Source organism: Labeo rohita, chromosome 15 (assembly GCF_022985175.1).
Source record: "Labeo rohita strain BAU-BD-2019 chromosome 15, IGBB_LRoh.1.0, whole genome shotgun sequence".
NCBI classification, from domain to species: Eukaryota; Metazoa; Chordata; class Actinopteri; order Cypriniformes; family Cyprinidae; genus Labeo; species Labeo rohita.
Genome location: NC_066883.1, coordinates 24,848,230 through 24,865,588, shown reverse-complemented (window position 1 = coordinate 24,865,588; position 17,359 = coordinate 24,848,230).

The window sequence follows — 17,359 nt, the reverse complement described above, 5'->3', positions numbered from 1 at the left end:
ATTAATGGCTGATTCTGAATAGCACATTTCTACAAGGTCATTGTGCATGAAAACTATTACTTTTGCACAGTGCTGCATCCACACCATTAGGTGTCAGTGTACAAATCAGACATAAACAACATTCTGAGTGCGCTTTTAACTTTTGCCATTTCTTTGTGAACCATTTTAATCCCGTAATGAAGCTGTTTACTTTATGGGGACTGCAAAGTAGGTGCCCATAATGTGAGTTTGTCTATTTTTGTAAGTGCATTTTGTGCGTCAAGCAAAAATACCTGTTCACACATTTGCGTATATTGCTCCAAAACGCCTCTATTTCAAGCAATACCGGTGGGCGTTTGGGAACAGCGTCTCTAAATGAAGCACGCAGCTACGGCGTGGAAAATGAGCGATGAATCTCCAGTGAGAAGCGAAGGAGCTGTGTGTTTATGGTGCGGCTTCATTGTCTTCTTCTCATTTATAGCATCTGAGAGAGGAAAACAGGATGTTCTCGGTCAAAGCTGATACCTTGGCCACTGTTTGCAAGTCCACACCTCATTTGCATTTTACACACGATTAGCAGCATTGCGTACGTGTGCGTGTTAGAAAGTTGCTTTGCGATATGAGAGCTTGAGCACGCAGCTCTTTTGTCTAGTTTGAAGGTGGAATCATACATTTGTATTTGAATGTCTCCACGCCCTCTTTGCCTCCCCACCCGCTACCCCCCCAAAAACACTATTACTGACTCAATCTTCCTATGGGAAAACAAACTTTATAAAATTCTCCATAACCCACCAAGCGGAACCTATTTTCCTCCCGATGCAATTAACTGCACCAACATTTACAATAATATGATTACAGCCACTTTGGAAAAAGTCAGAGAGGGTGGGAGAACGAATATTAGGTATCAGCAAGGGGTTGATCGTGATGGTCGTATTTTCAGGAGACTTGCATTTTCTTTGAGCAAATAAAGAGCCACTAAATTCTCCTTAGGCAGTAAAACCCAATGCAGTGGAACCACGATAACAAACACACCAGCCACTTTTCCTCTCTCACCAGTTTCTTTTTCTTTGGCGCTCTCGATCCGGGTTCTTCTCTCTTCCTACCTCCCTCAATTAATTAAGCCTTTCACGGGCATGTAATTAGGAACATTACCAAGTCATAAAATTGCCACCAGCCACTAAATTATGTGCAGGCCCACAGCAATTTGTTAGTAATTCCTTTCTTGAAGACATTGACACCGTGGGGTCCAAAACATCTTCAGGTGTGCCCGCTGTGCCTCAAGTATAGGTATATTATGAACTTAAAAAGGCATTGTCGAGATTCTTATGCTGTAGTATAGACGTGGAAAAGACATCCCCACTTACAGATATCACGATGTTGAGCCGGTATCTTAATTCCTGGCCGCAACCCGCCGAATACGAATAGAGTACAGACCATATGACAGTAAAAACGAAATGTTCCTGTCAGCCATTATACTATGCTCGTAGCGCATGTTCTTCAATTGCATGCACAAATATGGCAGCGTGTGCTGTGGCCTGTATAATTTTATATTAAAGTGCGAATAAAACTACAAATAACAAATAACCTAATAACCCAGCTGCTGTGATATCTGTTAATCAAAGAACAAAAGGAAAAAAAGAGGAAATCAATAACTATTGTAACTTTAGGGATTTATCTATATTTATGTTTGATAACTTTATTCAGTTTCTTTATATTTCCTACTTGCTGAAGGACACAGGTAAATAATGGGTTTATGTTGAGGTTGTTTTAAATCTTCATTCTTCAATAAATCTTCGAAAGTTCATATAAATTAGAAGTGCTTTCTAAGTTTAATAAATGTTAAAATTGATAGCTCTTAATTATACTGTAATGTTAGTAGTCAACATAGAGTCAGCATAGAGCCACAATTTTGTAGAGACATCACTAGTATTGGTATCAGTAATACTTGCTTTCAGCCATAAAAAAAGATGCAAATATAAATATTAAAAATATACTGTCTTTTTGTTATTTCTACATTAATTTAAAGATTGAATGTGAAATTATTACAATATAAAAATATATTTAAAAACTTTAATGTTGGGATTAACATTAATCGCGATTAATTTTTAGAAAAATGTGTGATTTTTTTTTTTTTTTTTTTTTTTAATCGATTGACAGCACAAAAAATTTGCATTTCAGTGCTTTCTCTTGCAATTACATGGTTGGGTAATTATACTGGGTAATTAGGGAGCCGCTATTAATATGCAGGCCGTTGAAAGTGCTTTTGAATGCGCAGTTGCTTTTTACTTTCACTTTCGAGATTCATGATCACTGGGGTAGGGTACCGTTCACATTTTAACCAGTACGGTACCGGTATTGATACCTGAAATTAAAAAATTAAAAAAAATTAAACACAGTAAAATTCTCATGAAGTGACTCTCACAGTAGCTCTGGAGATTGAGTTAATGTGTTCATGTAATCATATATTGAGACACAGAAGCTGAAAATCACCATGAGCATCAGTATTCAGTATTTGTGTAGTAAACAAAACCGCATCTCCACCATTCATACATACAGAGGCAAATGGAACATGCAGGATTCATATTTAAACCACCTTTTTGCATTTTAATATTCACAGACACTAGTCCATATCATGATTTGAATTAAGTCACAGACCTACTTTTGCTTTATTTATCTAAAACTGTACGAATTCCGCACCATAGAGTAAATTCCATTTGTATGAATGAACTTTGCAATCGCGTCTGCGTTTTCACTGAAACCGTATGGCCCTAGAAATGTAACCACGATTCAGAACATTTTGGTTTGCCCTGCGTGTTGTGTTTGAGTGAATTGCAGGGGTGACATCACGTCACAGGGTCTCTCTCTCTCTCTGTAATGTACATGCCCAGATGTATTCTCATGTACTGTAATGTGGCAACGATTGATTTAATGTGAATTGGTACTCAGCAGTACCGATGCAATGTGGTACCCTTAAAAGTACTGAGTTCAGTACCCAACCCTAGCTATTACACGTACTCTATGTATACTACGGAGCGGCTGTATTACCACACTTTTTACAAGGTTAAATGTTTGTCAGTAGTGCTCAGGATCTGCAAATCATTCGCCATCATCCTGTCAGTCATCTCTCCTTACTCTGTACTCTTACTTACGTACTGTAATGTAACAGGCTACTGCTATCAAGCAGCTAACAATGTCCCATTTGTGATTCTGTAGAACACGTTATTCTTTTTCTGTGACTTTCCGAATATGCATTCACACTTCAGGCACATCCCTAAGCCTTCCCGATGTCATCGTCCATCACGATGTTTCACTGTAGACGCTGTCCGAAGCCAATTTGGTAGACATCGCCCAACCCTAGTTTTAGTTGAGAAGGCTAAAAAGTATGTGGATCTATAAGGGAAAAATATCATTATGTTATCTCTAAATTGCATTTTAGGACTCAGCATTTTTAGCAGTCATCAGATTCGCCACAGAAGTGGAGATGGGAATTTGCACAACCTAAGTCTTTTTTTATCTGTACAGTGACTCTTCCAATTTCATGTCTCTGGTAAACAACCCTTTCCAATGAGGCTTGAGAACCGGAGGACAATGAGCGGCCCCATTGTGCCCGTGCTCATAAAGGATTACAGAGAGAAGAAAGTGACAAATCCAAGCCTCATTCTCCGTCTGATGATCCCGCTTCCACCACATTGGACATAGACACTGAGGCAAAGGGGGGTCGGGGTCGGGAGAAAAGGAACGCTATTGAGTTTGTTTGAGCCGCACATGGCATGAAAAGGTTAAAGGCATCAGTAGAGTAAAGCGCTGTGGTGATTGTAACACAAGAACCTAATCATAGGCTCTATCAGCTGAGCCATCCCTGACCCTGTCATAACCATATTCCATTGTTTCTGTTTACGGGCCAGGAGAGGGAAAGCAAGCGGAGAAAAAACCCAAAGGCTGGCAATATTGATTCCTGTCCCCTCATATTGAAACCAGATATTGATTTTCTTTCTTTTTTTAAATAGGAAAAAGTGCATTGTTCAAATGAAAGAGATTTCTTTTGGGATTTGGCAGGAGAGGAGCTGAAATGAGCATCCTTTGGAACATAGTCTCTTGCGGATTTGGTACAGGAGCTGGTAATTGAATCCAGCAAATGGGCTCGTGCATTTGGTGTGAGAGTTTTTGGCCGGAGAAAAGGGAAATACGCTTGCCTCTGACAAAGAGGATTTATTCTCGTGCCTTCGATCATGTTTAGCCTTAATAGCCTTGATTTCTTTCTCTTTTTTTTCGCTCTGTACTGTATTAGTCAAGAGTGATGAAGTAAATGATAGGACTCTGTAATGGTTATGACATCACAGTGTGTGTTACTCCGATCACGGTGGCTGCCTCCCATCACTGTCTCTTGATTAGCCCGCCGACGTTCGCCAGCATCTATTTCACATTCAGGGGGCGTTTGCTCGTCTCCCACTCAATTTGCAATTAAGACAAAATTTAGACCACTGAAGCCTGAAGGCAGGTGGGTGTCCTCAAAGCATGTTGCTTAGCAACTGTCATAGAGCAGGGCCCGGCACCTGTGCAGCAGGGGGCAGCGTGGAGAAGGGGTAAAGCCTCCATCATGGATGCGTCTGAGAGGCTGAGATATAGGAGTCGGACTTAGGGCGCACGGGGGGGAGGAAAGCTTATCTTAGACAGCCATGGTTGAGTGCTAGCAGACAGACAGACAGAGCCCACGGCTGGCGCCCCGCCCCTCCTCGAGGCGGCTCTGGTCGGGGCCAAAGGGGACTATAGCCCGAGCCCCGACACGGGTCCGACACTGTTATTCCCCCGATCTCCTGGGAGCTGTATCAGTGTGAACGTGCAGTGTGCAGGGAAGGGGACAGGGGGCACTGATGCTATCGCTGTCTCTGAATCTGAATGTTGAGTCCTGGGGGACGGCCTGGCCGGGAGCTGATCAAACCCTCACAGGTCTCTGAAGAAAAAAAAAAGATGATTTGCTGAAAGTGACCCCCATTGCCAAGGGGCTTTTTGACTGATGGACTTGGAAGATCGGAGTTAAATTATCACACAAGTTATCACATATCAGCTATTAGGTTTCTAGTGTCATGTACAGTGTTCGGGAATGTTACTGTTATAAGTATTATGTTGCAATATTATGTTACTCATACTTTTTTTTTCTTTCTTTGTTCACTGGGTGAACAGGTGTTTATTCCTGCAACATATTTTGCATCCAGTGACTTATAGATAGCCTATACCATGAAAAGTTGAAAACCTGACTTTTATGAGCATATTTACATTGGAATAAGAGTTGTCTATTTTTGACAAAATAGCTAATATTAGTCTTTCAATTCATATGTAACTCATACATAATATCATATGTAATATCAAGAATATGATTTCAAAATAATTTATAATAATGTAATTATTTTAACATTTTTTTAATACAATTATTATTGTTTATTTTTAAAATCTTTTATATATTTATTAGATTTATTATATTATAATAAAATATTGCCGTCTCATCCACAACTGGTTGCTCATTGGATTCAAGTATTTTGAGCTTTTTTTATTTTAAATAATATAATTATTTAACATGTTATAATAATAACTGTTATACAAATTGTTGTAACATTAATTTAACATTATTTAAAATGTTATAGTAATTTTTAATACAATTATTATTTTCATTTTTAAAAAAAATGTTTGTATAATTATTAGATTTATCATATTATATCTAAATATTGCCATCTCATACACAACTGGTTGCTCATTGGATTTCGCTGAAGTGTTTATTTTTAAAGTATTTTGAGCTTTTTTTTAATAATATAATTATTTAACATGTTATAATAATATAATAATAAATGTTATACAAATTATTATAACATTATAGCATATTTAAAATGTTATAGTAATACAATTATTATTTTAATTTTTAAAATCTTTAAAATAATGATTAGATTTATTATATTATTATAAATAATATTATTGCCATGTCATCTACAACTGTTTGCTTATTGTATTTTACTGAAACATTTATTTTTAAAGTATTTTGAGCTTTTTTATAAACAGTTTGGGCTGCATTCTATACATTAATGTACCAGTCAAAAGTTTTTTTTATTAAGAAGTTTCCTGTGCTCATCAAGGGTGTATTTGTTTGATAATAATAAGAAAAAATGAAAACAGTAATATTGTTAAATATTATTAATATTCATAACAACAGTTTTCTATTTTAATATATTTATTAAATGCTATTTATTCCTGTGATGGCAAAGCTGAATTTTCAGCAGCCATTACTTCAGTCTTCAGTGCTTCTTCAGAAATCAGTCTAATATGCTGATAGGTGAAAGTGCACACACCCAAGGGATGTGAGATGCTGTGCATTGTATTTATTTATTTATTTTTTTGAAAAGTAATTTATGTTATGGCATAAACATGTTGCCCCAAACACTGTTTATGAAGCGCTTTCTGTAAAGTATCACATTTATGTATAAACATGTAGCTGTTATTTATCCACTCCACTCCTTTATGAGTATTGTGTAGTTGTTGTTTATACTGTTGTCCTGTGGCGTTGTCTGGGACAACTGTAATTGGCACAGGAGATGAGTGCTGTGTTCCTCACTCCACGCTGTCCTGACAGGAAGGTTGACTCCAGGCCACTGGCCTTCATTTCCTTCATGTCTCTCTGCTTCGCTCCACTACCTGCCCACATTTCCGCTGTGGCCCAGGAGCGACACCTAGACAAAGAGGAAAAGAAAGAAAGACGGTGAAAACTAAGATGGGCCACGGGTCTTGTAAAAGTCATTGTATAATTTAGATTATGGGAATGCGAACCCGGGTGAGTAAAGTCTAAGGTGTTGATTGAGCGCTTGTGATCATGATGCTCTGCATGTTACATGTAATAGCACAGTCAATGACAGGCAATTTCAAAACACCTCCAGGTGGCATAGATCCTCATTTATACCTCATGCCTTTGCAGAGTCATTAGGTCACACTCCAGACAAGCTCTCCAGAATCTGCTTTTTATTGTAGCCCCTCAAAAACAGCACTGTTTGGAATAGTTTGCAAGCTGTTGTAACACAAACTGTTGTCGCCCGGCACACATCAGCCGATGTATTTGCATGTGCTTGGATGCTGGGAACAGCAAATTGACTGAGCAAATAGCCATATTACCACACAGTGGGGGGAGTCGTGTTGTATTCTGCAAACAATGGAGAGCGCTCGCAATGGTCCTCATGTGGAGAGGCACATGCATTATGAACACTTGGAGATGTGAAAAGCAGAGATCCAGTAATAATATGCACTCGTGACACAAATTGAAGAACAAATATCAATGGAGGACTCCGCTGCTGTCGAGTGGCTGTGCGAAGAACCATTACGAGGGAGTGGAACTGGTCAAGTAAAGACAGATATTATAAATGAGGCTTGTGCCATGATGGTTCAGTGGCAGGGAAAATCATACTGGAGCGCTGAGTGGTTCTGTGCACATTGCGAGTTGGAGGGTTGGGCAAAATATACAAATATATTGTCATTTGAATAGGCCACACCCCACCTATCTATCTATTACTTATATCTATATATGGACCATTCTACAGAACTGGTTCAAAGTTGGAAACATCTTCAAAAAATGTTTGTTTTCCACAAATTTTGTATGCGAATTGTATAATGTCCAACGTGTACAAGTATTTCTAGTAACTAGTAACTGTGCTGTTAATTCTCATTGTATTTTCAGAAAGTGTTGGAATATTTGTCCTCTCCCCAAATTTGTCACTACCGAAACACAGTAATGTATAATTTAATAAGAAGGGTTATATTGACCTATTAAGATTTTGCTTACATCTTCCTTGTAAATTGTATTTTCTATTTTATTAAAAAATTCACAGATGGAAATCAACAACAGTTACAATTTTAACAATATTTCAGGTATGATTTATGAGACTTGTTGTATTCTGAATCCAATTTTTCTTTGTAAAAGGCAAAAATTTGGTCATGCTGATGTTAAACTTAAGGATTCATTTGTTTGAAGACATTAAAACACACACTATCTTAGTTGATAATTCAGTATACTTTATTTTTGACAAAACATCCCATGTTTTGGCCATTACATCACATTTTTGTGTAGCGACCACGTCACATTGCAGAATTTTAACCCACATAAATAATACTAAATACTACTAAAACATACTAAAATACAAAATAAAAAAAAACTAAAATTTTGCTTATTTCACTCTAAAAAACAATTTGAGTCAACTTAAAATAATTTGTTACACAGCTGCCTTAAAATGTTAAGTTCAGTCAACTAAAAAAAGTTTAGTCAACTTGAAATATTAAGTTTAACTAAGCAACAACTTGGATATTTGAGTTCATTCAACTTAAATTTTAAGGCAGCTGGTTGACAAGCCTAGCTTTTAAGTTTAACAAACCAATTTTTTTTTGTTTAGTCAACTCAAATATCTAAGTTTTCACTTAACATTTCAAGTTGACTAAACTTATTTGAGTTGACTGTACTTAAAATTTTAAGGCAGTTTTATTGGGATAACACCCAAAAAAACAAAGATGTCGCTACCGAAACTTTACCAGATGTTTCGGTAGTGACAATTTTAGATACGTTTGAACCTAGCTCAAAGATGCTAATCAGCACATGATTAACTAACACAGTTTTTAACAGTTGTACACATTTACATGTTATTGAATTACTATTTAAAAAGTGTTTAATTATGGAAAAATGCTGTTTGATAGTGACTTTTGATAGTGTTTTCATACTTTTGAACACATTTACCTCAAAGTGATGGGGCATTTTTACTCACCATGTAGCTATGAGAGAGAGTGACATATAAATATTTTCTGATCATAAATGTAAGGTTAAATGTAGAGTTAAAACCAGTCTCAGCAAATAGACTAAAACATACAATGTTTTGGTAGTGATATTAAAATGTGCAACACATTTTTCCATAGTTTCATAATTTACAAAGAAAATATAAAATATATATATATATATTTTTTTTTTAAATTCTTGAGAGATATTTTTAAAAACGGCTAAAGAATAAAATACAAAAGTATTTCAATATCATTGTCATAAGTTGAAATTTAGGGTTTAGGGTTCGGAACAGCCACCTCCCAATTGCAAGAACCCAATAAATGATGATTTTATACATATTGAGCTTACTGATATTTAACTTATTATTGTGGGTTTCAATAGTAACATTGCTGTAAACCTAGTAAACATTTAAGATTTGAACACTTAAATGCTTTTAAATGTGTTTTTTGGTTGTGGGACAGCAGTTTTCACCAAAAAGTACATTTTCACAAAACTTTTTAAGAGGCATTCTCAGTTCATTTCTTAATGGCAGTCAACCCTGGTGAGTAGGCCAACTTGTCCAGCAAAGGCAGATATGCATGGCTGATATCTGTAAGTAATGCTGATTAAAAAACAATGACTTCATTTGATCGGTTTGGTCAGTACACATCATTCACGAGATAGTGAGTTTTAAAGGTTTAGGGACAGGCTCCGGCAAGCGCGACCCGTCCCCCTTATGCTCAGCTCTCCGTGTCTTAATGCACAGTGGCCGATATGCCCCGGTGTGGATGTCAATGCCATTGAAAGTCATAGCGGGAGAAGTCACTGTTGATTATGATATAATTCTGCTTGCCACAGTTTTATAAAGCCACCCCAGCAATGCCCTTCTAGCCGCAGGGGCCAAGCCGGGCCACGCAATGTGTATTAGAAAGTCCTCAATTTCACACATGCTTACTCTTGAGTGAGTTTCGCATAAAGGGATTAGGAGGGAGGAAGTGCAAGGGAAATGGGATGTTAGACACCCTGCTTAATGGACTGACGGGGCCTGGGCCAGTGTCCTTTCTATTTCCACCTCCCGCCTCCCCCCCCTCCACATCTCTGCTCTAGTGCACTGACACTCTAATCCACGCTGCTCACTCTCCATGTACATCCTGGGAAGAGGGAGGAGGGAAGACAAGGGCGGAGGGGCAAAGATATTTGTTAAACTCTCCAAACACTGCCAGTGCCACATGGTTTATCCCTTTTTTTAAGCCTCTGTGAATTTGAACAAGCCAAGAACCTTCCCATTACTTGGCTTATATACATTTTGAAGCTTGTTTTATTGCTCTTCGAGGTAGGGAGGGTCCATCCAGATCAATGAAGGACCCCTATCTCGGAAAAATAAACAAACGAATGAGTAAAAGGACTTTGGTGGCCGAACGCTTGGATAACTGCTCGTTCAGACGCTCGACGAGGGCTTTGATGAATGTGTTTTCACCTGATAAAGAGGCCCGTTTCTGGGAACTTCATAGTCGGGAGGCCGTCTCAGCCTCGCTCATAGACTTCTCCCGGGCGGTGAGCTGTGGGATGTGTCCTGGGAAAGGATCCGGATGACAAACTCTGAGGGATAAATGTGAGTGTGAGACGACCCGCTCAGAGTCGCTGGGGCATCAACAGCGTGTCCTCCCGCTTCCCTCACCCCCTCCCTAAATCTCTCTCCTTGCTTGTCTCTCTTCCTCTCTCTTCACCTTTTTCTCATCTTCCTTCTCTGTCACTTCCATCTTCCTTTCCTCCTCTTCTTCCACTTTTTTCCGCTCTGATGTGGAGGGAGGTTAATCATGGCAAGGGGTCTTGACAAATTGTCTCCTCAGCCCAGTGGAGATTGAGCCACCTGTGTCCCTCTGTGTGAACCCACTGACATGAAAACACAAACACACACACATAAGCAAAAGTTTCACAAAACTGTTTGAATTGCAAGACTGATAATTGGATTTAAAAGAAAAATGTAATAGATGGATTGTTGTTACATTTGACTTTTTAGCTGGTTTTTGGTAACACTTTACAAAAAGGTAAATTTTTTACAGCATTTTTTTAATGTAAATTATTATTTGTACATTTAAATACATTTGATAAACTTAAATTTTAATTTAAATATATTATTGCTGTCAGCGCCAACAGCGTCATGGTTAGCGCGCTGACATATAGTGCCCTTGCGCTGTGGGGGTTCTGAGTTTGAATCCTGGCTTGTGGACCTTTCCCAATCCCATCCCCTTTTCTCTCCGACTTTGCTTCCTGTCCAACTACACTGCCCTATCTAAATGTACATAGTATTATATTTAATTAATATTTTTGGGTAAATTTCCAATTACAATAAACCTAAATAGACCCCATGCAGTGTTGTTTCTCAAGTGCATTTGTTGATTTAAAGATTTTAAAATATTTCTTTATTTTTTTTTAACTAAAAAACAAGTTTAAATAACTTATTTTAAATAAGTTTGAGTAGTAGAAATAGTTTGTCATGTACATAGTATTATATTTAATTAATATTTTTGGGTAAATTTCCAATTACAATAAGCCTAAATAGACCCCATGCAGTGTTGTTTCTCAAGTGCATTTGTTGATTTAAGGATTTTTAGATATTTCTTTATTTTTTTAACTAAAAAACAAGTTTAAAAGACAAAAAGTTTTATTTATTTTTTTTGCACTGAAATGTTAAATTATATTGTTAATCATGTATTAATATCTTAATATCTAATGCAGTGTTGTTTCTCAAATACATTTGTTGATTTAAGGATTTTAGATATTTATTTATTTACTAAAAACAAGTTTAAAAGTTTGAATTTTTTTTTTTTTTTTAATTATACTCTTAAAAATATATTAATACGTCAAAAGTAGCATTAATCAAACTTAAAAAATTCTGTTAAACTTAATTATTTCATATTAGCTATTGCATTAACTAAACTGTATACAACCTTATTTTGAAGTGTTATTTTAAATGTAATGTTTTGTAACATTTTAGCTTTTAGCATTGTATAGAAAGTTATGTATTTTCTTTCCTTTTTGTGAAAAGAATCTCCATATGTTTTATTCACCCAGTGGGCTTTAAATAAGTTTGAGTAGCAGAAATAGTTTATCATGTAGATTGTATTGTATTTAATTAATATTTTTTGCTACTTTTCCAGTTAAAATAATCCTAAATAGGCTTAATATCTTATGGTGTTGTTTCTTAAATACATTTGTTGATTTAAGGATTTTTAGATATTTATTTAATTATTTTTGCTAAAAAAGACAAATTAAAAAGAGCAAATAGTCTATCATGTAGATTGTGTTGTATTTAATTAGTATTTGTGGCAAATTTTCCAATTAAAATAAAACTGAATAGTCTTAATATCTTATGCAGTGTTGTTTCTCAAGTGCATTTGTTGGTTTAAGAATTTTTAGATATTTATTTCTTTATTTTGACTAAAAAACAACTATTTTTCGCAGTGAAATGTTAAACTACACAGTAAAATTGTATTGATATGTCAAAAGTAGCATTAATCAAACTTCATACATTATGTTAAACTTAATGTTATTTCATATTAACTACTGCATTGACTAATGTTACCATATACAACCTTACTGTAAACTGTAAAGTATTACTGTAAATAGTTAATGGAGGAAAAGCGAGGGACAAAAATATAGTGTGTACCTTGTAAATTATTGGCGCTAAAGTGCCATTTTTGCAATGTAGTGCCCCTTTTTATATTACAAGATTATTAAACAGTCCCATGGCATTTATATTAAACTTGTATCATAACCCCATTGCGATAGCCTGAGATAGATTCGGATGCCAAACAATCATCTATATTTAATTAAGGTCTTAATAATTGTCATCAGGCACTAGTTAACTTTTAATAAGACATGTCCTTAGAAAGATAATTTACTTGTAATTATCTTTTCCTGTTAAATCATATTGTAAGGGACCCGAACAGTAATTTTTAAACAAATTACACAATTTTTCTTCAACTGTTTCACAATTTGGTAATTAACGTATCCTCTAATCAGATAATTGGTCACTTAATATGAAAAGGATCTGTTAGCTTTATAAATGCCAATTAACACCAGGAGCAGCTGGGCCTTTAAAAGTTTATTGTTGATGCTGGGAATGTGATTGGCGTCTTCCTGAAGAGCCTTGAATTTCACGGGGAACATTCCTGAACGGTGGTGGCACAGCATGTGCCTGTTTATAACGCGATATCTCCTGATATAGGAGATGGGACTGATAAGATAAGCCAGCTCTTTTAATGTGATTTTTCATGCAGTTACGCACTGTATTCAATTTAGATCTTCAGATTATGATCTTATTTATTTATTTTATTAAAGAGGTTGATGATGCACATGCACAACTATTTTACATTACATCCCTTTGTATCCTATAACTACGTGACATATGTTTTATAGGATGCACTGTGATCTGGCATTGTGAACTAGGCATTGTGTTTGATTAAATATGAGCATTTAGAAGAGGAATTTGTCATGGATTTGGTCTCAGAGTAATGCGATCGATTGAGTAATTTACTCTCTAGGTCAGAAGGGTTTGTATTGGAACAAGTGAGAGCTCTGTTGACGGTGGCCAGTCCATCTCTATAGACCTGGCCACCGTGAAACACTCATCTGAGTGTATTTTGTGCTCATTACTCAAATGACTCACTGTGGAAGCTCATAACCGCAGTATCTGATTAAAAACCAAATGCTGCAGCTATGTTCTTGATGCACTTTTACAAGAAGAAAGCCTTAGATGTCATTTTTTAGAATTTAGCATTGAATAGGAAGTTACGAGTAATTTATTTTCTCTCATTTTGTAAAAAGAATCACTATATGATCAGTACAAGATGTTTAGTCACTCAGTGGGTTTTTAAGTAGGTTTGATTAGCATGTAAACATATGTGACCCTGGACCACAAAACCAGTCTTAAGTCACACGGGTAAATTTGTAGCAATAGCCAAAAATACATTGTATTGGTCAAAATGATTGATATTTCTTTTATGCCAAAAATCAATAGGATGTTAGGTAAAGATCATGTTCCATGAAGATATTTTATAAATTTCCTATCATAATTATATCAAAACTTAATTTTTAATTAGTAATATGCATTGCTAATAACTTTTTCTCAATATTATGTTTTTTTTACACCCTCAGATTCCAGATTTTTTAACCCGCTGGGCCTTTTCAGTTATTTTTGACCAGAAAAATGTATATTTTGAAATTTTAAAAATCCCAGCTTCATCGGAATGAGATGACACTTGGTGACTTTTGTTGCATTAGCTACATGAACACATGAAAAAATCATGGACATGATTCAGATATGTTAAAGGGTCACACACACAAAAAAAAGTCACACTTGGCTCCTTCGTGTTTAAAAATGACCGACATAGGAAATGAATGGGAAATACAAAAACATACGAAAACTCTGAGAATCTTTTGGTGGTACCAACTACAAATCCAAAAAGTGCACAGCAATCAAGGAGTGACACTTTAAAATATCAAAAGTGCAAAATAGACACCCACGCACACACATACGCACGCACACACACACACAGATACACATAGAAATTAACTGATAAAAATGCAGCAGAGCATTTTTTAGAATATGTGAATTAAAATGAATAAACGGAAAAATACAAAAGAGTCTCTCTCACAAACACACACACACACTCAGAAATTAACTGGTAAGACTTTAACAGAGCAAATTTTGAGAATATGTGAGATGGGGAGAGCAATTTTTCTTGTACTGTAATATTTGATTGTAATCATAATGCAACCTGATATTTATCTAACCAAAATATCTAAACCTTGACAAAAAGTAGTCTTTTAGAATGTCTAAATCTATATCTAAAAGCAAAACCTAATAAAATATGTAAAAAAAAAACAACAAAAAAAAAAACAATGGTAATCCAAAAGCCTCTGTATATATGTATAATATGTATATAGGGAGATACACAGGAGCTTACATGACAAGTTTTTATTTTTTAATGACACCATATGGCACCATTCTCACTTCAAAAAATGAGTTTTAATGTGAAATGTTGCATTTATTGAAAAATTATAAAAAACAATTATATAAATAAATATATATTCATTCTAATGGGAAAAATAGCTAATTAAAATTGTATAAATATTGCATATTGTCATAAAATCCCCTCAAAATTCTAAATAATTATCAAAAAATGTTATTGAACAAAAAAATTTTCAATGCTTTTCCTGAAAAAGTTACATTTCAAGGCTTTGGTCACTTTTGACAACGAAGGAGCAAAGTGTGACTCCTAAACGAAGAGGCCCAGAGGGTTAAATAGCTGTATCTCAGCCAAATATTGTCATATCCTAACAAACCATACATCATTTTTTTTTTTAATACCCTTATGACTGGTTTTGTGGTCCAGGGTCACATTGGCTAAAATATGATAACACTTTAGTTTAGCAACCAATTCTCGCTTTAAACTAGTTGCTTATTTGCATTCATAATGCATATATACTAGCATATTGGCTGTTTGTTAGTACTTATAAAACAAATGTCAATGCTTCATTCTGCGTAATTGTATTTTAAATCACCTAATCCTACCCCATACCTAAACTTAACTACCTTACTAACTATTAATAAGCAAATTAGGAGTTTATTGAGGCAAGGTCGTAGTTAATAGTTAGTTAATAGTGACAACTGTAAAGTGTGACTTAAAATACCTGCATATGCCACCAGGCAAAATGGACTTTTATGATGAATTCTATCAAGAAAATACATGACAGATATTAAATGTTTTTTTTTTTTGTAGTTCACAAAAATTATCTTTGGCATGAATTTTTGTCTCCTTCTACAATGTAAAAATGTTTGTTGAAGTTGCAATTTGCAAGAAAATACACCATAGTTTATACACCAAATCGTTACATTAAAAATATCTAAAAATCTTTAAGAAACAACATAAACATACTTGAGAGGCAACACCGGCAGAGCTGTCAGTGCTGGATAAATATTAATCCAAAGTATTCTCATTTTCAAGTAATTGAACATGTTACAAATGACATTTTCCTTTACAACATAGTGCAATACATTTTAAAACGCTTCCAAAGCTGCGTAGAGGAAATGGATGACAATTAACCAACTTTGAAAGGCTTTGTTAATAGGCCAGGCTTATGGTAGGTTTAGCTGTTTTTTTTTGTTGTTGTTGTTGTGTGTGTTTGTTGCAGTATGTCTGCCAGCCCTTCCTGCACATGGCAGAGCTGGAGTAATGAAGAATTCCAGCTGCCAAGCAGAGCCGCACCGCTTGGACAGTGGGCATTTTTCATCCTGTAATGTGTGCATGGGTCATTAATTGCGGCTTGCCATGGGTCCAACGGGCTTGTCATTTGGGTATACCACATCTATACATCTGCTCTCACCCTACCCCATCACAGCACACCTCCCCTGGGTCTGTCCATGCTCCACTGTGGCCTGCGTCACCATACATCCAAGTGGGAACATTATGGCCTAAAAAAAGAAATAAAACAGCAAAAGCCTTACTTTAGTGGTCACCTTGTTCTGATTAGACAAAAATAATCATGTAATTAAATGCCAAAGCGTTCTTGTAGATTAATTTTCAGGGAACTGATGATTGATTGATTATCAGGGAATGAATGAACTGTTAAAATACATTACTTTAAATGCAGTATAAATTTCTTTTTTTCTTCTCATTTCTTTTTTTTCTTTTTGTGTATACAATTGTCATTTTTTGGACAAAAACAGTTAGAGCATACTTTAAAAAAATCTTTTTTTGAGCTCCACAGAAGTATGAAACTACAGGTCTTGAATGATGTGAGGGTGAATAGCTGATTACTGATTTTTATTTTCTGTTAAACTATCCCTTTAAATGAATATTTCACCCAAAAATTAAAATGACCCCATGATTTACTCACCCTCAAGCCATCCTAGGTGTATATGACTTTCTTCTTTCAGACAAATACAATTGGAGTTATATTAAAAAATGTCCTGGCTCTTCCAGGCTTTATAATGGCAATGAATGGCTGTTGAGATTTTGAAGCCCAAAAAAAGTGCATCCATCCATCATAAAAAGTTCTCCACACTGCTCTTGGGTTAATAAAGACCTACTGAAGCGATGCATTTGTGTAAGAAAAATGTACATATTTAAAATCAGATATATCTATATATAAACCATAATCTCAAGTTTCCACTAACTGCCGTACGTGCGTTCACAAGAGAGTGGCGTTCCAGCGTGGAGTGGTTTTTAAATTTTCATATCCCTTTAATACCAGATCTGTTCTTGTTTATATACATGTCATTTTAAGCTTTAAAGCCACTTCAGAGCTTCAGTATTTTGTGCTACTACACAGGAGCTGAGAGTGTGTTTCATCAGTTTGTGCGTGTGAAGAATAGCCCACGGCTGCCCTGAGGCTCATGTTGCTTGCCCGAGGTGGGCTGCTCTCCCGCCCTTATCAGTGTGCCGTATTGATTGGATTGCGTGTGTGTGTGTGGATGTAGGTGGGAGACGCTGAAAAGAGTGGCTGCTCTCCTCCATCTTGGCTCTGAATGAGGCCCCGCAGCGGGAGGGGAGGAGTCTCTATTGGTGTGATGTGTTTTGTCAGAAGCATCTGTTTGGT